This window comes from Dipodomys merriami, unplaced genomic scaffold (assembly GCF_024711535.1).
Source record: "Dipodomys merriami isolate MVZ:Mamm:240054 unplaced genomic scaffold, mDipMer1.0.p SCAF_25, whole genome shotgun sequence".
NCBI lineage: Eukaryota > Metazoa > Chordata > Mammalia > Rodentia > Heteromyidae > Dipodomys > Dipodomys merriami.
In genome coordinates, this window is record NW_027203937.1 from 12,540,887 (window position 1) to 12,564,331 (window position 23,445).

Sequence of the window (23,445 nt, forward strand, 5' to 3'; positions counted from 1 at the left end):
GGTATAGCTCAAGTGGTAGAATGCCAGTTTTGAGTGAAAAAGCCAAGCAAGAGTACCAGGCTCTGAGTTCAAGCCCCAATAATGGCACCAAAAAAAGTAGGAGCGGGGAGAAGAAGAGAGAGGAGGGGGAGGAGGAGAAAGGGGGAGAAAGAGGAGAAAGAAAAGGAAGAAGGAGGAGAAGGAGGAGGAGAAGGAGGAGGAGAAGAAGGAAGAATGAGAAGAAGGAAGAGGAAGAGGAGGAAAAGGAAGGAGAAGAAGGAAGAACAAAGAAGAAGGAGAAGGAGGAGGAGGAAGTTGCACAACATTTCAGCCCTACACATGTGCACATGACAGATTTTTTAACCATTTTATTTTATTAGTGATACCATGTTTGAACTCAGGATCTTGCACTTGCTAGGCAAGTGCTCTTCCACTTCAGCCAGGTCCCCAGTCCTTGTGCTTTCAGTTTGTTTTTCAAGCCAGGCTAGGCTTGAACTGTGACCCTTTTTCCTCGGCTTCCCAATTAGCTGGTACTGAGCATCATAACTCCCTGCCCTAGAACTCTGTGAACCAAGTTTCACTTTTGCCATCTGCGATAAGCCCCCGCCAACAGAGTGAAGGTTTTCACCACACCTAAACCACACACATGCAGACAAAGGAAGACAAATTGAGGTTGAGCAGGAGGGAAAACGAGTTGATTTTATGTAACTTATATCCTTATACAAACTCCTTTTTGCTTTTGTTTTAACAAGTAATATTTATGAAGGTTCCCAGGTTGGCAGAGCGGGGAGGAGGGTTGTTAAAAAGCCTAACAGTGGGATTTTGATGTGATGTCAGTGGAAAGATCTCTTCATTCCTTGGATAAATGATGCTTTTGTTTGGGCTTTCTAGTGCTCAAAAAGGCAATCTGTTTTCATAAGCGTAAAGCATAAAGAAGACTCTCTAGCCACCCTTTTCTCATCTAGCCCTCTGTATCGTTGTTCACATGACAATATTCCCTGTGTGATTCATTCCCGAAGACATTCTTCTGGGCTAAATGTGGCTGCTAAATTTGTACTTCGGATTTTACTGAGTCCCACACAATGCCTGCTCAGGCAGCAACTGCACTATTCAAGTGCTCATCTCTCCAGTTCCAGATTGGCCCGTGTTACCAGCGCTCGGTACCAGGCTTTATGCAATGAGGTTGTCAGATTCCCCAAGGCATGTTTGAGGTCTGGTGAAGAGGCCTAAGTAGCACCCTCTCTCTCCTCCTGAGTTTGGATGTGTGGAGGTGTAGACAAAGAGTGGCAGATGGGAGCCAATCCCGTGGATGGCTGATCATGAATAACTTAGTTTGTGAGAACTGAGTATACATAGTGATCAGCTGCAGAATTAGACAGGCTGACCCATCCAGCCGATGGGCAATGCTAGATGGAGCAGATAAAGAGCCAGACCCTGGAAGTGACCAAGAAAATGTTGCCATCTGTACAACTGAGCATGCTCAATTCATTCTTCCTCCGTTTTCCACTGATGTAACTCATGATACTGCCTGTGACTGTTGGGCAGAGAGACACTAGTGGAACTCCTTTCTCGTGCAACTGCGTATTGAAAGTTCAGGTGATGTTTCTTCCCCCAAAGCAACATGGATAACATGGAAGCCGAAAGGTGAATCTGTGTGAACCTAACCTACTGAATAGTGTTGATTTTGTTGTTCATTTCTTTGACAAACCATCATGGAGCAAAGGTAGAAGGTGGCAATAAGGAACTTATCCTGAGGTAGTAGAGAGCCTCTAAAAGATTCTAAAACAGGAAAATCACAGGCAGATTTATGTTTTTGAAAGATTACTCTGTGATGGGTTGAGAGGGAAGAGTGAGAAGAGGTGGAAGATAGTGTGCAGGACTGGCCCAGATGGACAGCTATGGATCGAACTGGCAGATCTACTGGGCATGGTTTTTTAATGAATGAGGGGGGAGGGGTGGTAAAGATCTGTGAAGAAAAGAGACTTGACAGTGATCTGTATTGTTACTTGAGCAACCAAAAGGATGGAGAGAAGGCCAGCGTGAAATAGGTTTGGGGACTCCATTGAATAATTAGGTGAGTAAATGAAAGATGGGGCCCAGGGTTAGCGAAGCCCTTTCAGAGACAGTGGTGGGCTGCCCATACACCCCTGCTTTGCCTCTGACAATTCTGGCTTACACATACTGACCCCACACAATTATTAAGAATGCTTCCACTCACCCCCCAGAATGACCGACTTTGGATGATCAAGTAGGTGGCTGCTCTAGTTGAAAGAGTTTTGAGCTTGGAGGGAATTGTTGGAAAAGTGTGTTGAAATGTGCAAAACACCAGATAAAAGGACAACATTCATCAGCGCTTAGCCACATTGATAAGGAGTTGTCTAGAAGCCGAATCTTCCCTACTCATTAGCTTACACAATTATTTGGGGTTATTCCTCTTCCGTGCTGTGTGAGTCCGTGTCTTCCTCCCCCTCCTCTCTCCAGCTCTTCCTGTAGTTGTTATTGATGTCTAAAACATCCCACTTAATGGGCCTTTGGGGCCTCTCCATTAAAGGGACCCTGATGGTTAATGTACTAGCCACTTGCCTCCCTCCCTCCATAGTGCTTTCTCGAGGCTAACTTCCTTTCCCCCTCTCACTCTGGAAGACAATCCTCTTCCCTTGTCCTGACTCTCAAAATAACTTGTGAAAAATGGAAATATTCACTTTCCCACCACCTTCCCATCTTAAGAATGTCTAAACATACCGTTATAGTCACAGAGGTTGTAGCATTTCATGCAAGTGGCACAACTCTGTGTTGGCTGGGTGAGGTATGATGATACTTGGAGACAGATGTTTCTAGAGATCCAAGTTCTAATCTCAGCTCTACCTCTACTCTGCAGTGCCTCACCTCTGCAATTGCTTCTACCTTGATTGTTTATGTCACTAGGTAAAAGGAAGAAATGTGAGGCATGCATAGTGGCACACATTTGTAATCTCAACTACTTGGGAGGCAGAAGGCAGGAGGATGATAAGTTAGGAAAAGTTAGGAAGACTCTCTCTCAAAACCAAAATAAGCAAACAAATGGGCTTAGAGAGTGGCTCAAGGAGTAGAACACTAGAATGTGATACCTAGATTCGGTTCCCAGTACTGGAAGAAAGAAGGAGATGGAGGGTAGAAGTGTTTCTTGGCCTGACACAGAGCCAGAGGACTAGAACCCCAGTCCTTTATTTCTCAAGTCAAATTTAAACTGACTTGAGGAATGGAGGGCATGGCTCAAGTGGTTGAGTACTTGCCCTGAGCTCTATCTCCAGTACTACAAACTAAATAAAGACAAAATCATGCTTGGCACCAGTGGCTCATACTTGTAATCCTAGTTACTCAGGAAGCCAAGATCTAGAGGATCATGGTTCAAAGTCAGCCTGGGCAATAAAGTCTTCAACATTATTTCAAAAATAACCAGTAAAAAATACACACTTGTGGCCTAGCTCAAGTGCTAGAGCATTGCTGAACAGACTCAGGACCCTGAGTTCAAAACCCCACACTGGGGCTGTTGCACAGAGATTGATGCAAATCCTTATGGTTTTCTTGTGGTCTTCTCCCTACTTCCCTGTTTCCAACTTGTCTTACAACTGAAGAAATTTATGCAAACCTATAAAATGTCTCCCAGAGTCCCTTCCTATGTTACTTTCCTAGGCTGCTGCAGTAAATCTCCATGAACTGATGGTTTCAGCATCAGAATGTCACTGAGGCCAGGTGTTGGTGGCTCAGCCTGTCATCCTAGCTACTCGGGAGGCTGAGATCTGAGGGTAGTGATGAAGCCAGCTTGGACAGGAAAATCTGTGAAATTCTTATCTGTGTCTCAAGGGTTAGAGTGCTAGCTTTGAGCAGAAAAAAACTCAAGGACAACACCCAGGTCCTGAGTTCAAGCCCCAGTGCCAAGCACTGAAAAAAAAGAGCACAAGCCACATCCACATAGCATATCCTATCCTACTCTATTTAATAGGTACATGTGCATAGAGCACTGTATTAGGTCTTAGATTTCAAGTTGAACAGGCCATGGTTCCTGCCTTCCAAGAATGCTCAGTGAATGGCCCAGGTTTTCATCAACTAATTGACACCAGTCTACCAGAGAATGAGAGGGACTTGCCCAAGGCCATGCAGCTGGTGTATGTCAGAATCAAGACTGAGACCCTGTCTGTCACATCCTCGCTCTGTCTCTGGCTTTCAGCCTGAAGGGTGCTGTGAGCCCAAGTTGCACCAGGCAACTCTGAGCACACATCTTTTGCTGGCTGACAGACAGTTGCCTTTGCTCTGGTCTCTGACCACAGTGGAATTGGTGCTGGCTTGTGGTTGAGTATTGGTCTCATCACCCTTCAGAAGAGGCATCCTATTACATGGTCTGACACAGGATCTTGTAAAGCAAACCATCTCAAAGAGCCCAAGCATGACCAGAGATTTGTTAAATTAACGGTCTCTGGAGGAGCTTGAGTTACAGCAGCACAGATGTACTGATGTGAAGGAAGTAGCTTGGTGGATGGAAGGGGAAGGATTTGAGCCCCAGATCTGCATTCCAGATCCAACCCTGGCTCATTAACACCCCAGAGTTGTGCCTTCCTCATGGAACCTGCTCAGTGCTGGGCACTGCTTTCTGGTCTGTGGGGTGAGAGGAAGGCATCAGGGTGGCTGAGAGAAAACTTTGCAGATCTAGATGAACCCTGGTTCATGCCCCAGAAGTCAACCCAGGTGGCCAGCTATTTTCCACTTGCTTAAAGCTAAATGGGTTACTGGCATGTTGGACTTTTAGCTTTAAAATTAAGAGAGTCCTAGGCAAAAGTTGGTCATCCTAGATCCACTAGTGGATCAAGTACAGACTGACTGCCATGTGGAGCAAAGGAGTAAGATGAAGGACATCTGGGACATGTTTTACTTGTCACCCAGGAGCCCAGACTAGGGCCGAGCAAAGTTCTAAAGAAAAGACAGGAGTTCCAAAGCTGAGAATTCTCATGCACGCCTTCATCAACACTTTTGCCTCATTCCAATGGTTGAGGCAAGTCACATGGTTAACACAGATGGAGAAACAGACCCCCACCTCTTAGATGGTGAACTGTAGAGCCCTACAGCAAAGGGTTGTGAATGAAGAGAAGGGTAGGGTCAATCCTTCTTTGGAAAGCACTAAGAACTTCCACTTCTGCAGCAGAGAGATGCCAATGCCTGCCCCAACAGCCCACCAAGAGCCACAAATGTGATGATGAGCTGATCTTGGATCTTCTGGACTCCATTCTCTGTCCCTTGCTTTCTCCTCTCTCCTCTTAGCCCCTGAGGCTCCATTACACAGAATCCCACACTTTGCCTGGTAGACTCTTCCCTTTGGGAAGACACCTTAACAGTCAGTCCCTTCCCCTAGGAAGTTCATCTTGACCTTCCATGGTGGTTTATCTCTCATCCTCTGCGTGCCTCTGGATCACTTAGGATGTCTCTATGCAATCCTGGGAGCTCCTGGACCTCCAAGACAATCAGCTTGCTTCTGCATGCCTGCACTCACTGAGAACATGGTACACAGCAGGTGATCAAAAACCAAGGTCGTGCTGGAATGGGAATTTCAAAGCCTTTGTCCTGTCCCCTGTCCTCAGGCCAGGACTTGGATCTAGGCTTCTGCCAGCAGCAGATGTAAGCATTACTGGCTCCTGCCTGCCAGGCACAAGACAATGATCTACGACAGGCTACCACAGCTCTGAGGCTGCCTGATACTTTTTTGGGGGGAGGAGGGGATGGAGAGTGGGTCTTGGCACTGTCTAGGGCAAGAGTCTGCATACAGAGTGACAGTAATGAGGTGGCTGGTAGGCTCTGCTTGCCATGGGTGGGATTCTGTTGTTATTCCCAGAGTCTCTACAATGTGCCTCGCCTTGGTGCCCCTGGCCACCACCCTCTGGCCGTGCAGACACAGGAGCTGAGTTTAGAACAGGACAGTCACAGGGCCCTGGGTCCTCTTACACCCATGCCTCTGCAGTGACCCCAGGTCAAGTCTCCTGGAGTCCTCACCTTCCCTCTCCTTCCCTTTCCCCTGCCTATGGCTGCAGCCCCCACCTTTGCTCAGGCCCTACCTGGAGGCTTCTCCTATTCAAACCCCACACAAGAATGAATTCCAAGCAAGACTCAGGAACCAGACCACCCACTCCTTCCATTCTGAGCTGGGAAGCCTTGCTTACTTTTTCTGTGTCTCCTCCACATCTTCATTTCTAAGAAGGGATAATGATACAGCCTTGTCGCCAGGTTGTTTTGAGAATCAGCTGAGGTGGTGTGTATAAAGTGCTTAGCCTATCCCCAGATGAGGAGTTAGTGTTTAATACATGGTAGTCATAACATCCCTACCTCCGGCCATTCAATGTGTCCTCATGTGTCACAAGATAATGCTAGAGCTTTTCTATCACCAGGAGCAAGTGTGGCCCTTCTTCTGGCCTCCCTGCTGTGAACTCACATAAAATGCTTGGAGGTGTGGCCGCCATCTTGCCCCCATGAGGAAAATGTTAAGGATGACAGAGCTGGACTGTAAAAAGGAGCCTGGGGCTTTCATGACAATTTTGAACTGCTATCGGGAACTCCTTTTCCCCATACCACTTATTGCACAGAACAAATAAGCCCTCTTGTTTATTTAATGGATGAGTAAACAGTCCTCGCATCTCTGCTTGGCATTCATAAGCCGCCAAGGCTGGTCCCTGGTTCCTTTTGCAGCTGTACTTCCAAAATCATACTCCAGCCTCCTACTTGCCAATTTGATATTTATATAGCCGTATTGAGCCATTTGGAATTCCTTCCGCACGTCACTGCCTCTCAGCCACTGGTTATGCTTTTTGCTTGTTTTCCTTCTGTTTGGAACTTCCTGACGCACTCCCAATCTGTTTTCTGCCTGGAAAACTCCTCTTCCTTCCTCAAAATTCACTCCTCAGTGAATATGTAACTGACCTCTGCAGCCATTCTTACTCCCTGGCTACAAACTTGACCAAAACCAAGTTAGGATGATGCCCACTTCTGCCACTTACTGGTAACACTAACCTCTCTGTACCTCAATTCCATCATGAATTAATTTGTAGGAAACAGTGAGGTTGATGAAGAATAAGATAATTAAGTAGCTAGTGGCTGACCCCTGTAATCCTAGCTGCTCAAGAGGCCTGAGATTGGGAGAATCTGGGTTCAAAAGCCAACACAGGCAGACTCCACCTTAATAGAAAGAATCTGAGCATGGTACCTCTCATCCCAACTTATTCTAAAATAAGAAGCACATGGTCCAGATACATCAGGCAGGAAAAGAGAGCCTATCTCAACTATAACCAATCCCCAAAATGCTTAGCTCAGTGTTAGAGTGCCTGTCTAGCAACTATAAGACCTTGAGTTTATGCCTCAGGGCTGCCAAAAGGTAAAAACAACAAATAAGATAATAAGGATCAACCACATGGTCCCCTAGTAAGTGTTAGCTATCACCACCACCATCCTTAGCATCCTTGCTCTTCCAGGTTGGAGTCCTCTCTGTGCACAAAACTCTGGAGGACAAGTCTTGTGTGATCATCTCTGAAACTCTGGCCTCCACACAGCGCATGGCACAGGGTGGGAACTGGGAAGACCAGTTAAAAGTCCCATGTGCCATGGTGTTGGCATTCCTGTGAGTAGAGTTGAGGGGCCCAGTGGCTCTTGGCACAATCTCAAGTGGAGCATTTCTTATTTAGGGTCAGATCAGAAGAGATAATGAAGCAGAAGCCCTCCACCATGGTCAGGTGCCATTAAGAGTCTTCTTCACTTCTGCACCACGGCCACTGCTGTGGGTGACTCACCACTGAAATGTACGGGGTACAACTGCTCTCACTCTAGTCCCTTCTGGTCTGGCTGGAATACCTGGATCTCCCAATTCACAGCGAAATAGGTGTCAAAGCTGGGCAGACTTGGATGCCTTGATATACCCTGTATCTGAGTCATAAGCAAGAGATTTCCGCTCTCTGGGCCTCAGTTTCTACCTCTGTGGTAATGGGTTTATAGCTCAAGACTCAGGTAAAGAAATTTAATATCAAGTGGAGCACCTGGCTCAGTATCTGGCATGCAGTAAGCACTCAGTAATGTCCCCCCCCCCCGCTTTGCCTCTCTGTGCTCTCTCCTACATTTTCCATGAATGTAGCTGGGTGGATAGAGAATTCTGTCTTCTCCATGGACACCCCCCACCCCCACCCCAAGTTAGCAGGCAGCTTTTCCTGGCTCAAACAAGCTGTGTTCACCCAGGGATGAGGCCAGGAGTCCTTGTGCATAAGGGAGACTTCCTTGGGCTCAGGAAGAAGGGCGTGTGCTTTCTCCGAAGTACAGCTCCTGCCATGAGAACTGCAGACAGTCTTGTACAAGTGAGCATGGGCGGTGGTCCTCACACACACACTGTGTTCACCTGACTAGGCTGCATTCAGTATTACATGGCAGATTGGAGCTGCTGGCATTGGACGTCCCACTGAAGCTCATCCTACAAACTGGCAGGGAGCCAGGAGGGAGTACTTCCAGGATAGGCCTACCATCTAGGACCAAAGAGCAGGGAGCTGGAAACCTGGCCCACAGAGCCCAGGCTTGCCCTTCATCTCTGTGAGATTGAAGTTTCCACCTGCAGAATAAGGCAAATGAAGCTTAAATGAAATACATATAGAGGTTTCAGAGGAATGAGAAAATACTGCCATCTAATTGGCCTAAATTCAAATTGAGTTGAGACCCACCAGGAATCAGATAGATAGTAATAACAATAGTAGACCTTTCCTGATAATACCATCCAGGGGAATGGATCTGTTTCTCTGCCCATGAAAGAATTAAAGACAATGTTTTAAGATAAACAGAGTGAGTCTATTTGAAAAAAAAGGAAATCCATGAAAGAAAGTAGTGAAACTCTCCATCTGGTAAGGGGCCCAAAGAGGAGTCCACTGGAGTTCTCCTGGAAGGCAGTTATTATAATACAGACTCCTCTTACATCTCCTCTTTTGAGCTTGGTACTGACTGCTTGATGGTTTGTGCATGCTCTGCCCTGGATCTTTCTATTGGCTGAGCAGGCACCCAGGGCATTATGGGAAATTGGAGTGTTTGAATAGGAGCCTGAGGCACTATAGGAACAAAAAATGATGGAAAGGCCATGATGGAGCCCATGTTATTAACCTCGTGTTACATGTTACGTCCACTATCTTTTAACCCTATCTACTTAACACTATCCCTGCTAATGAAGCACTAACACCTAGTTAGCACTTGGTATTGGTGGTCTGGCTTTAACAATCATGATCTTAACTGTCACACTCCACCAATTATGATGAAAAGCTCTCATGGGGCTTTTACTTCTTTTGTCAGTCTTTGGGTTTGAACTCAGGACTTTGAATTTGCTAAGTAGGTACTCCACCAGCCTGTTAGCTTTATTTCAGATAGGGTCTCGAACATTTTACTGAAGATGACCTTCCTACCTCTGCCTCCTACAAGGCTTAGATTATAGGCATAAACCATATATCCTGCTTTCAGTGTGGCTATAGATCTGCGTCCAGTGGGGCTTGCTAACACTTTAATCTTAAATGGATAGCCTTGGCCATGCTATTGAGCAAAGATGAGAGGAGAGTAATTGGGAGAAGAGAAGAGAAGGGAAGTATTATCTTCTCAAGGTTGTATGGAAATGAAGCAAGTTCCACTTTTTCTCTCAAACCTGCCCACTCCTTTCAAAGACTATAAGTTTCTTAACATCCCCACAACTAAGTGTGTATGTTCTCATGGTCATAGAGACCCAAAGTCCTCAATCTGGGTATTCTCAGGGTAGATTTTTCTTAGGGGCTCTGTGGGTATTCATCCTGGGCTTCTCCCAGCTCCAATGGCTTGCAAAGATTCTTGGTGCTTTTTGATTTGTAGATGGATCATTTCTATCTCCACCTTTACCTCCATCCAACTCTCCACCTTGTAAGCCCTTTGACCCTCCTATTGGATATAGAGTCCGATCTTATGCCAGTCTTGACATCTACAAAGACCATATTTGCCAATCAAATCCCATTCTGAGATTCCAAGTGGGCAAAATTCAACTGTAAAAGAAAACGGCACAAGGAAAGGAGTAAACAAAGAAGGTTCTTCCTTTGATGGTAGATATTGGTAGCTGTTTTTATGGTATAAGTTGTTTTCAGAATCAGTGTAGCCCATGTACAACATAAAAATTGCAGCTGGAGAACAGAGAAGTTCTGCTCCCCAAGGTTGTTAGAGACCAAGGCTACTTCTGACTTGTACTTCTGTGTTCTAGAATATGCCCTTAATCCCCAGCTTCCTTCCAAGGGCACAATCAAGAATTGCCACAGAACAAGTCTGCTCTCACTCCCTGGCCAGAACTTAGAAGAGCACAGTATAGCTCGTTGCAAGGGATACTGGGAAATGTAGTCTTTAAAGACCATGTGTCCAATCACAGTTGGGGAATTCTGGGGAGACTGACTGCAGATAGTAACACTGAGCACACATGAATGGTCAGAAAGTTATCACCAGCTTTTGCTGTTATATTGCTGACAATGTCCTTTCTGGCCACAAGCCTCTATGTCCTCCTCTTCATTCACCGAAGTAACCCAAGGTCAGGCTGGCCATGCTCCCTTTGCCATAAGGAGGCCCCTTCCTGCACACTGCTACTCCTGAGCTGCCCCTTCTCCAGCTCAGCCCTGGGCCCCAGGTCACTGAACCCCAGAGTAGGGAAGCCTTCCAAGTCTCCTGAGCTCTTTGACTGCCAGCAATACACCATGTCCGGGAATCTAAACCCCCAGGCACTGCAGTCTCAGCCCATTCTGCCTGGTTGCCTTCCTGTATGCTGGAGGAGTTTATGGAAAGAATGTTCTGGCATTAGGGGGGTGAAAGTCAAAACAGTAATTAGAGGAACATCTGTTCCTGAGTGGAGAGCATATCCCTGCACACCAGGAGACATGCCTGCACAGTTCAGCAAGTTGGATGTTCATGTGGAAGAGAATATTCTGGGAGTGAGGGCTAATGGACCTGGCCATGAGGGAAGGCTCTGCCTCCTGGTAGAATGCTGTGCTGGGGAGTGGGGTGTAGATGCAAAATGGAGGGATGAATGACTAAGGTGAATGACTCAGGTGAATGAATGGATGAGTAGGTAAAAATGAACCAATGAATGAATAAGCAAATGGGTAAGTACAGAAGCTAATAGGAGGTTAGATTAGATTAGATGAAGAAATGCATGGTTTTGAGTAAAAGGATGAGAAACTTTTGGGAAACAAGTAACTTAATGAATCAGTGAGTGAGTGAATGAATTTGTTAATGAATGAGTGAATAAGCCAGTGAATGAATTAATGAATTAATAACTGAGTGAGTGAGCTAGCAGTTGAACTACTTATTCTGTTACTTGGCAGCAAGACTGAAACTATGGACAGACGGGAGGTTGTTCTAGCTAGAGGCTCCAGGGCAGAGTCTTTCCATGGAGGCCTCAAAGCAGGCAGACTGGGAAGAGAGTATAGTTAGAGTGCATCAAGAGTGTTAAAAGCATCTGACTCACTCCAGTCCTACCATTTGCATGAATGGGGAAACTGAGGCAAAAATGAGTGGCAACAAACATAGAAATATTATTTTTGAAGCCAAGTGCCAGTGGCTTACATCTGTAATCCTAGCTACTCAGAAGGCTAAGATCTGAGGATCTCAGTTCAAAACCAACCTGAGCAGGAAAGACTGTGTGACTCTTTTCTCCAATTAGACACCAAAAAAGGGAAGAGAAAAAGAAAAAGCATGAAGTGCAATTGTGGCTGCAGTGGTCGAATGCTAGCCCTGAGAAGGGGGGAAAAAAAAAGCTCAGGCCCTGAGTTCAAATCTCAGTACTGGCAACAACACAGTAATAATAAATTTAGAAACAGTATGATATCTGAGGCAAGTTATTCTCTCTTTAAATTTTATTTTCTTTATTTACAAAATATTAATGAAATAAGGTGTCCTTGCACATTGCTTTTCCTTATGGTGTTGATCTAGTTTCCCATGAAGAACTGAACCGTAAAAACTGTGCTTGGAATAGACTTAGTAGAGCTGGTACATGTGACATGCAATATTCACATTGCAGATGAGTTGCAAACTGATCCCATCTTCTAGCTCTGTAGTCTTGAAGCTGGGGTTCCCACGGTCAACAGGATGGAGAAAAAGAGAACAAGGGCTTCTGCTTGCCATGGCCCAAGGATGATTGGTTTCTACCCCACCCACTCCTCTCTCAAATAAGGAAGGCAGATACAGTTGGGCAGTGAGCACACAGCACCTGCACCATGCTGGTGTAACTTGGGAGGGCATGATAATGGTTCTCCAGAGGTGGCCATACACACAAGCATTTCTTCCTCAGTTGGGGACCCACGCAAAGGCTTCCTCTGTGGACTGAGTCTATTTCAATCTGGTTCCAAATTGAGGGTCAGAGAATTGATGAGTTCCGAAAACCACCTTGTTCCTGGATATGCAATTTGGGGACAAGTCATTCAACATCTCCGAACCTCCATTATCTTCTCTTTCAGAAAAGGATATTAGAGCCAATTGGCCCAAACATGCATCCACTTGGGAAGTAGAAATCTAGAGAATCATGGTTCAATGACAACTTGAACATACAAGGTCAAAAGCCTTCATCTTGACCAATGGGCATGGTGGTTCACACCTGTTAGCCCAACTATAGGGGAAGCATAATTAACAAGATCGTGATCAAGACCAACCTAGCCATAAAATGAGACCCTGTCTTAAAAATAACCAACACAAAAAGGGCTGAAGAAATGGCTTAAGTGATAGAATGCCAGCCTAGCAAGTGCAAGGCCCTGAGTTCAGCCAAGAATACCAAAGAAATATTAAATAAATAAGGACAGTATCATGCTTAGCTTACGTGTTGGAGGCTTCACTGAGGTGGGTGTAAAATCAGCTTTGGAAGTATAAACCTCATCTTCATCACCATTCCAGTTCCTTCTAGTCAGGCAAGGTATCACCCACTGAGAGAACAGTGTTATGGTCAAGAGTCTCACAACCTTCAAATCTGACTCCATAGCAACAACAGAAGTGTGGTGTTACCAATGACAATTCACATCAGCCCCCACTCTTATGCTATAGAGGAGAGAATAAATTAGTTGCCCAGGCCTTGCTGCTGGCATGAGAGAGCCAAGTTCAAGCCCTAGTGGTCTTCTGGATTTTGACCAACTTTGTAGGGGAAAATCCCTTTTCTTTCTCTTAAAGAACTTGAACAAGATTATCTGGTATAGAAATAAAAGCTTAAGGCTCAAGCGATTCTCTTTTATTTGTAGAAATGTTACTTCCCATTGCAGTATTCTCAGCAAATCTACACAAAAAAGTCCTAAGCAGAGATTAGACAGGCTTCAAGAGTGCAGTGTGCCAGGCAGGGTCCCTGGAACTTGTGTGAACCAGGAACTGGCTGAGAGCAAGGGGAAGCCACAGAGGAGAGGATGAGTGTTAGCTTTGTTGGGTGAGTGAGTACTGGCATGGGTACCATTCTTCCCTTTTCTGGACCAGGGATAGTTAGAAAGTCCTAGGTGGGAAGTTTTGACCACAGACTGATTCAGCCAAGGTTTCAGTAATACTCATTGAGTACCCACTGCTGGGGTGCAATGATGCATTACACTATCCATGGCCTTTAGGAACCCACAGTAGTACAAGCCAGCAGATAAAACCCACCCAATACAACATAGTGGGATCATCAGAGGATGCAGGAGGACATGGATTCCCCAGAGAAGAAAAGTCAAGGTTTGCTTCTTGTCACAGGGCTGTGTAGCTCAGACTTTCTTCAAACTTTCAATCCTCCTTCCTCAGCCTCCCAAGCACTAAGATTACAGGTGTGTATCACCATGGTTGGTATCAGGGAAGATTTTCCAGTGGAGGTGCTGTTGGCTCTCAGGGAAGGGGCTTCAGGTGTGGGGGAAGTTTGGAGAAAGCAGAGAGAACATTCCAGACAGACACACATATGAGTAGAATTGTGGGGAAATAGACCAAATGTACCTTTGCACAAGCTGCCTGATGAGCAAGAGCCCAAGTTCCACCAGCCTGAGTACGAGCAGCCTTTAGAGCAGTGTTGCAGTGAATTTCGACAGGGTTCCAGTACTGAGCTGGCACATGGGGCACAGAACCAGGAATGTTGTAGGGACTTCGTGCATATATGCTGAATAAACATGTAAAAAGAGAAGCCAGGTGCCAATGACTCATCCCTGTAATCCTAGCCAGAGATGACTGAGGATCACAGTTCAAAGACAGCCCAGGCAGGGAAGTGTGTAAGACTCTTCTCTTTCTAATTATGCACCAAACAGCTGAAAGTGGAGCTGTGACTTAAGTGGTAAAAGGCTAGTCTTGAACACAAAAACCAGGGACAGTACCCAGGCCCTCAGATCAAAGAGAAAGCAAAGCAGTAGAGAAGGAAAAAAGTGGTCATAGTTTATTCTAAGTTGCAGAGCTGGTATTAGAGCACAACCTTGGGAACAGAGACCTATACATGGAACAGGCCCAGGGAGAAGTTGGGTCTCTGGGACCAGTGGTGATCGCCAGGCTAACCTACAGCAAACACATACTGACTGAGTGGAGGAAGGGCTCCTGGGTGAGAAGAGACCTGTGCGTTTGTATCCAAACGAGACAATTTTATTACTGATGATCCTGTTACAGCCTGTAGTTATAACCTGGTCTCATGAAACCCTGGAGCTGGAGCAGTCCTCCAAGGTGGTCCACTCCATCCTTCTGCTTTATTATTATTATTATCATTTTTTATTGTGAAAATACAGTACGAGGGGTTACAATGAGCAAGGTAATGAGTACATTTCCTATCAAACAATGTTGCCTCCTCCTTTGTTTTTCCCTTACCATCCCTGCCCTCCCATCTCCACAACTACACTCCCCCCACCCCATCCCACCCTCACCCTCTACCCCCCACACTCCGCCAAAGTTGTCAAGTTCATTTTTTGACATAGCATCTTGTACATTTCATTGTTGCAATGGGTCCCACCTGTATCCCTATTTAAACAATTTGTTTTTTCCCTTCCCCTCCCCAAATTAAAACAATATCAAATACAGTGAAAACAGGGGTTATACCGTGGGGGGAGGGACATACAAAGCAACAAAAAAATCACCTTATAAATAAGTTAGAAACAATAGCAAGAAAGAAAAACCACTTGAGTCCTTATCTTGGGATTCATTTCGCCTAACACCAACTTATCTGACCTTTTCTGCTTATCTCAGACATATACTGCTTATTGCAAATAAGGGAAATGCTGGAGGGGATGTGGACAGAAGGGAACCCTACTGCATTGTTGGTGAGAGTGTAAACTTGTTCAACCACTTTGGAAAGTAGTATGGAGGTTCCTCAAAAGACTCCACATAGAGCTCCCCTATGACTGAGCGATCCCACTTTTGGGCATTTACCCAAATGATCACAAACAAGACCACACTAAAGCTACCAGCACGACTATGTTTATTGCAGCATTATTTACCATAGCTAAGATATGGAACTAACCCAAATGCCCCTCAGTAGATGAATGGATCAAGAAAATATGGTATATATACACAATGAAATTCTATGCCTCCATCAGAAAGAATGACATTGCCCCATTTGTTAGGAAATGGAAAGACTTGGAAAAATTATATTATGTGAAGTAAGCCAGGCCCAAAGATACATAGATCTCATCCTTCTACTTTTATAGGTGAAGCAACCAAGGCTCAGAGAGGGTGTGTCATCGGGGAAATAGATTGATAATTCCTAGTCACTGCCTGGAGTGGGTACCTTCTCACTCTGCCCTTTGCTGACAACCTCTTACTCTGACTTCTCCAGCTTCCATTTCCTTCACTGAACTATGTGCCTCCAAGTCCTTCCTGTTCAATAAACACCCACTGATCTTGGGGAAGACCAGAGAGAGAGAGAGAGAGAGAGAGAGAGAGAGAGAGAGAAGCCCCATCCCAGCCAAGCCCTCAACCAGATTCCATTATCTTGGCCCTTGTCATATTTTTAAAATATTGTGTGCCTGCCATTCCACTGACTCTGATCTCCTCAGGGGCATATTTGATCTTTGTGCTTCCTTAAATTCTTTCTGGAGCCAGGCAGAGAGTCGATGCATAGATTAATTAATGTATCAACTCTTTCTTCTTTGTACCCATGTGCCCTATGCAGGCAGACATTCCCAGTAGACATCACCTGGAGGTGTTCACATAGCAGACCATTGAACAGAGATGACAGTCAAGCCAGTATGGCATTCAGGCCAGGAAGGCGGGCTGAAAAATAGGTTCTTGAGTCAGCCAGAAGATGAGGAAGGTTTGCAGGAGAAGGTGACCTTGTACTTCAAGGATAAGAAAGAATACTCAGAAGATGAGGAGGGTGACAGCAACCAAGGAAACAATACCTACAACCTGCTGGGGGGTCTGAGAGAGTCTTGTCAATCTGAAAATTTTCACAGAATGATTTGCCCTTCCACTTTCCTCTCCAGGGGCAGAGATGAGTGAAGGACCAGATTGTCTAGGCTGACAAGCACACTGGCAAATAGCGTCCGACACACAGGACTGCTCTGTGGAGATGCTGGGGTACTTGCTGAGCAAGGAGGACCCCAAATAATCCTGTGGACTAGGCAAGCTATAAAGTCACTCCCCCAAGCTAACAGCCCAGCAAAGCCATACTGCTGGCTGTGGACCATCTCTCTGGAGCTTACCTGTTGGCCACTACCTGGCCTTTCTTGGGGACAGTGAGCACAGTTGCCCTTTGCTTCTGCTGGGCAAGGTCAGCTAGGTTGACACTAAGAATGAAGCTCACCTCTTTCAGGGAAGAACTTACAACCTGTGTGGTTTAAACACTTTCAAAGTTAGATTAGTTATATGGCAGGCCACATTTAAGTAGGATGGGTTGTGGCTGGAAGGTGGAGGGATGGTAGATAGAAAGGAGAAGAGGAGGGTGGGGAACTCTGTGAGAAGGCTAGAGCAGAATTCTAAATGTAACCAGATATGCATCTGCCAATTTCAGAAAGAAAAACAAGGCCAAGGTATTCTTAGAGTAGGAAGGAAGAAGGAGAGGAGAAAAGAGAAAAGAAGGAGGGTAGGAGGAAGGGAAGGAAGAAGGGAGAAAGCAAACCATCAAGCTCTACTTGGAAACAAGGATCTAATATTGTTTAAACATCACATGTTATTAAAGGAGCAAAACGGCCAGTTTCCGGGCCCCTCCACTGTCTGTCTTGATAGACTGCCATTGCTCTGGGGTTAATATGAGGAAATAGCATTCTTAAGTGCCTATATTAACTTGTCTGTTGTTCTGTGGACTGTGACAGCTACATTTTACATCTTAATGGTTAACCATTTGTTTTACACCAAAAAGAAAAAAAAAAAAGACTTGAAGCTAAGAACTTGGCCCCAGAAACAAGTCGAGAGGCAGAAGCCCCAAGTAGGCCTCCAGCAGTCTCAATTAAATGACCCTTCTCCCCTTAGCCATTGATCCAGACTTTTCCTCTTTTCTGGATCCCTACCAGTTTCCTTTCCAATCCTGCCTGTAGGCTGCTGTCGACTTTCAGGGAGACAGCTATTCACTTAAGCCATGGGTCCAAGGTAATATAGGGAGAGGCTCCCAGAGAAAGCTTGAGGAGGCCAGGGAGAGAGGGCCAAGCTGGACCAGCTGCATCCAAGAGGAAGGATGCCCTGGACTAAAATGTACTCAATAAGCATTTATTGAGCACCTACTGGGTGCCATGTACTGCTCTAGAATAGCGAACCAGACAGATAATGGTGAGCATTCACTGGGTGGGTGCCTGGCTCCTGGAGGTCCAATGTAGGCCAATCCCAGGGAATGATGTTCACATCTAAGCTGGAGAAATTGACATTAACTAAAGAATCACTTGGATAGGTATGAAATTTCACAGGCTCTGAAGAACAGATGCTAGAGGAACTATGTGGTATGTGGGGGTAGGGGGAGCAAGGAAACCTTCTCAGGGTGAATCTAAGTGAAGCTGAGCTAGGGAGATGGGGTGGGGCTCCCCAAGCAACACACTTCACCTGGAAGGATCTAGGAGAAGACTAGGGTGGAAGAGGCTCGGGGACTAGGGGCAGACAGGGAGAAGAGGTCAGTGAAGGAAGCAGGGGACAAAGTAGAAATTTAATGATTACTGAAGAGCAACCTGAGGCTCCTGAGGAGTGTGAAGAGGAGGAACACACTCCTTCTGTATTTCAGACCATCTCCATAGCTTTTCACGCCCACCATTTCGGATTGGGAAACGCATCTGGCAAGGCAGAAAGGTCCAGGGTGCTTGTTGCAACTTAACAGGCCAGAATGTTCTCCCCCAAATGAATGACTTGCTAAGGCTAAGACTGAAGCCAAAAGCCACGGGGCTGACTTAGAGCGACAACAGGCTTCATATTGACACCCTGGGCACAATATGGTGAATTAGCACTGCATGGTTTGGTAAGAGCCCAGTGATGAAAGGCCAGGGCTATGCTTGGCGCATGCCACATGCTTAAAAAAAATACCAATCCTTGTTATCAGCTGGAGGAAGCTTAGCATTGGTCTTACTTTCTTCCTGGCCGCTTTTCCTTCTATTCACATCTAGTCTTCCTTCCTGACACCAGCTTACTGTGGGAGAGAATTACCCCTGCCCCACACTGAACAGAGAAACTGAAGATGACATCTCCCAGGTTTTCTGCTCCCCCAGCCACCACTACAATATTCTACACTGCTTTGGTCAGATAAAGTCCTCGGCCAAAAGAACTAAGTTTATTTGCTCAGTTAAAAAATCTCTAATATTCATTTTCAAAGTCCCTTTCCTCCATTTTCCTCATGCAGTCTTTATAACAATTTTGTGAGGTACTTTTATTCAGGACAGACATTTTTTTTAGAAGGGACCTGGGAAGACTAACATTATTCATGTAACAAGGTCTTCTGAGCACAGATCCTCTCTGACCTCCGCCCTATCTTCTTCTAGCTGCATGGCAGCGCCTCTCTTGGTACCATCCGTGGATATATGCTCAGAAACATCACACAAACTCTTCTTGTGCCAAGGCAAGTAAGAGAGCGCCATCCTGAAAATGTGTGCAGTATTTGTAGGGGGAAATCTGCACACCCTTCTTTCTAGTGAATTTAAGACTGGTCTATCTTTTCTCTTCTATGGTATATACCTTTGAGTTTCTCTGTGCGTTGACAGGGTCATTTTGGACATCTTCCTGGTCACAGAAGGAGGAACGGAGACCCTCTTAGGGGCTTTAACCCAGAAGTCAGACTTCACTGGGAGTCCAGAGTTGCAGTTCCCTCTCATAGTGTCTGATGTCCACCAGACATCAGTAGATGGATGCCAGCCAGCATTACCCTCATGCCACGGAAAGGGACAGGGGAACGTGGCTGCCTCCCAGCCTTTTTTCTCATTCCACTGGAAGGTCGTGAGCATTTGAGCTTTTAAACCAAAAATAAATTATTGTAATCCGTTTTCTAATTATACCATGTGAATTTCTAGACGCTGTAAATTGCAGCATGATCTATCTAGATGAAGTTTCTGAGAGTTTATTTTTAGTGATTCAGAAAGCACTTGGTTTCCTAGAGGCTTCATTTGCAAGTCTAGAAGGAGACAGGAAAACATATCTGCACAGCCCTTCCTGACCCCCGTGACTTGGACTCACTACTCCTCTGGCCCTCTGGTCCTCCCATGTAAAAGGGAGGGGATTTTGGTAGTTCTTGAAGGACTGGCCTATCTTAAAACTAGACTATGTCTAAACATGGACTTCTAAAGCCTGAATATTAAAAGCCACCACACCAGTCATGGAGCACAAACCCTCTGGATCCTTGTACTTGGGGGACACATTGGCCCCCTCTTCTGGTCATCATCTCTTTGGAGGGTGGAGAGAGGATGGAAGATGATACAGTGATTTAGTACCTACTATTTACATAATATAGCTGCTTGATGAGTGACTTTTTGATGACCTCTTGTATACAAGGTTATCATCATCTAGTGTCTCACTATCATTCATTGACATCTGGCACTAGGTTTAACGAGGAGAATTGAGTACAACTTTGAGCCTCAAAGAAAGTAGAAGGGGAGATACTGCCTGAAATGAATATGTGGAAATCTTTCTGAAGTGCAGATGTAGCTGTGAATGATAAAATACCAAGTACCAGCAGAGCTAGCACTGATATTTTGGGGTACAGGCCTAGTTCACTCACACCTCTTAAGGGAGAAAAATCAGAATATTTCAAGGATGAAGAAGTATTTGAGCCAGGCTTGATGTGCAAATAGGATCTGAAAATGTGGGGAAATGGGAAATGGAAATCAGACTGGTTTAGTAACCTTGGAAACTGTCCTAGTGAAAGCACATGGATGGCTGTCCTTGACCTTGACACAGTCACAGATGCCGGGCAGGGCCCCTCCCTTCTCTAAGCACCATGATAGTTAACACATTTTCCTCAGTTTTGACAGAGTATTTTTCCCCAAAGGGTGAGCATTTAAAAAAAAATTCCTTTAGAGCTGTTCTTTTGTGTGAATGCTGCTGGTATTTAAACCCAAGTAGACTACTGTGTCTGTGTAGCAACTCCAGGGTGGATAGATGGGTATGTGGCTAGATGGATGAATGGCCGTCTGGGTGTCATTAGAAAGCTTCTATATTGAGGATGGGAGTGGCAACACTGACTGGTGGAGCTTTATAGGAAGACAGTATGTAAGCTGAGCCTTGAACAATGAGTAGTTTTCTCAGCATACCGTATCGATAAATGCCCTCCATTTGGAGAGAAGCTAGCACCATGGCTGAGTGTACTTGCAATTTTCCTAAGCTTCTTCTTTCCCATCTGTAAAATGGGAATGTTTATGACACCTACCTCTGGGGTTATTATTGTGAAGGTTAAGAGAAATAAAATCATCTTTGACACCGCAATTAGCATGCACTTAATAAGTTGCAGTTTAGGGTTATTATTCTATTGATACAATTTGAATTAACTTGTGGAAATGTCCAGTCAGACCACAGAATTTAAGGATGAGACAGGAAAAGTCTTTGTAGGCAAAGGAAAAGAGTCAGGAGGGGTTGGTGGTACAAAGTCTGCAGTGACATCATCTTTATCAATTTATAGGAGGCATTCAGGGGGGTGGGGAGAGGTAAAGCCCATACGACAGTGATTTAGAAGGAATAGTGGTATAGATGGTTCTTTGAGGAAAACTCTGAGGAGAGGAGAACTTTGGATGTGGTGGGGACAAAGGTCATAGGAAGGACATTTATAAGATGAAGGATATTGGAGCTCAGATATCACAGTGTTTGTCAAGCTTTTTAAAACCACACCCCTTACCATGTGGTAACCACGCCCATGAGCTCCCTTCAAAGTAAGTTCCCTGGCATTCACCACCTCCCTACCTCCAGACTCATTTTGGAGATTTCATCTGAACTTACCTCCTTTGGTTGTCTCTTAAAAATGGTAGAAATGTAGTAATCTTGGAATAAAGTAAGAAATGATGGCAGCATTATAGGTAATAGGGAGAATGTGTCTCAAGGACAGTAAGAGGAAAGCAAGGAGTCAGGGAGGGGAAGGGTCCTGAGGTTCTGGTGCTGAGGGCAGAGTAGATAACTGTACTTTCAGGGTATGTCTAGTAAATGTCACTTCTTGGTAGTGATGCTACACATACTTAACACTAAATGACAGGTAATCATCTGGAAATTTCAGGATGCCTTATGAATGAAGGATATTATAATAAGCATTACTACAAGCAAGGTACAGTCTGCTTTGGCACTAGTCTTTAGGGTTCATTCTCTGTTTCTGTCAGGACAGTCTTTATGTCAGTAAGTATAATTGTCAGGGGGAGGGGGAACTAACTTGTATTGCTCAAATATAAGTGAAATGGAGAGGCAGAGAGGTTTCGGAGAAAGTAGCCCAAGATCACGCCCACCAGCCAGAGAGTGTGCTGGAAACATTCACAGAAATTGACTACATCTTAGGTCATAAAACATGTCCCAATAAATTTCAAGGAATCCAAATCCTCCAGACCACAATCTCCTACCACAATGCAATTAAGCTAGAAATCGATAACAGAAAGATGAGTTTTGTAAAAACAAAAACTAGAAAGAAAACCCTATATTGAAAGATATTTACAAGAACACTCCTAATTCACTCATGGGTCACAAAGAAGCGATAATAGAAATTATAAATACTTATAAATGAATAATGAAAGACATATTAAATGTCAAAAAATATGGAATGCAGCCAAGACAGCACTTAGAAAATTTATGACCTTCAGTGCTTATATTAGAAAAAGAGAAGGGCTGCAAACTAATGAATGGACTAAGTATCCAATTTAAGAACAACAGTGAGCATAAATACATAAGCCAGATCAGAGCTGTGCAATTGTAAGTAGTATACAGCTAGCTCCAAAGCTCGCTCTCATTTCACCACACTAACTCCCTGTCAGTGTGATATATTCCATATTGTGACCACTGACTGGAAATTCCATTTATGATATTTATTTATTTATTTATTTATTTATTTATTTATTTATTTATTTATTTATTTATTTATTTATTGTGTCTGTCCTGGGACTGGAACTTAGCCTGAGCACTGTCCCTGCTTTTAGGTTCAAGGCTATCACTTGAGTCACTGCTCCACTTCCAGTGTTTTCTTTGTTTTGGTTTGATTTGTTTATGTGTTTGGTAGTTAATTGGAGATAAGAATCTCACAGATTTTCCTGCCCAGGCTGGCTTTGAATTGCAGTCCTCAGATCTCAGCCTCCAGAGTAGCTAGGATTATAGGTGTGAGCCACTGGTGTCTGGCTCCATTTATTATTAAGAGACAAAAAATCAAGTTAGGCCCCAATGGCTTATGTCTGTAATCTTAGCTACTTGGGAGGCTGAGATTGTGAGGATCATGATTTGAGGCCAACACCAGGCAAAAATGTTCAGGAGACCTTCTCAGCCAATAGCTAGGCAGACCTATTGACCTTGTTACAGAAAGGTTGAGATTGGGAAATGGTGCTAGGCCAGCGTAGTCCTAAGCCTTCAAGACTCCATCTCAGTGGAAGAATCTAGGCATAGAAGCATGTTTCTGTCAACTCAGCTATAGCAGGAAACAAAAATGAGAACGATCACAGACCAGACACAAACCTAGAAAGCAAGACTCTATCTTAAAAATAACCCGTGCAAAACAGTGGGTGTCATGGCTCAATGATTGGGCACCCATCTAGCAAGCTTAAGGCCCATCAAGTAGACAAGGTCCCTCCCTGAATCAGAGGTGACAGTGGCTCACGCCTATAATCCTAGCTACTCAGGAGGCTGAGATCTGAGAATTGTGGTTTAAAGCCAGCCCAGGCAGGAAAGTCTGAGACTTGGATCTCCAATTAACAATCAAACCACAACTACTGGAAGTGAAGCTGTGTCTCAAGTGGTAGAGCACTAGCCTTGAGCAAGAAAATCTCAGTGGCAGCACCCAGGCCCTCCCTGAATTCAAGCCTCCAAACCAGAGCTTGAACAAAACAAAGCTACAATAAAAATACCCTCAATCTCACATTTATTTTTTTATCTTGTTCATTG

At 44.9% G+C, this 23,445-nt stretch overlaps 1 protein-coding gene across 12 annotated transcripts in view; it reads left to right on the forward strand.

Moving 5' to 3' along the window:
• Nucleotides 1–23,445, forward strand: part of Tenm4 (teneurin transmembrane protein 4) — an 805,909-nt gene that overhangs the window by 312,583 nt on the left and 469,881 nt on the right. The window lies entirely within an intron of this gene.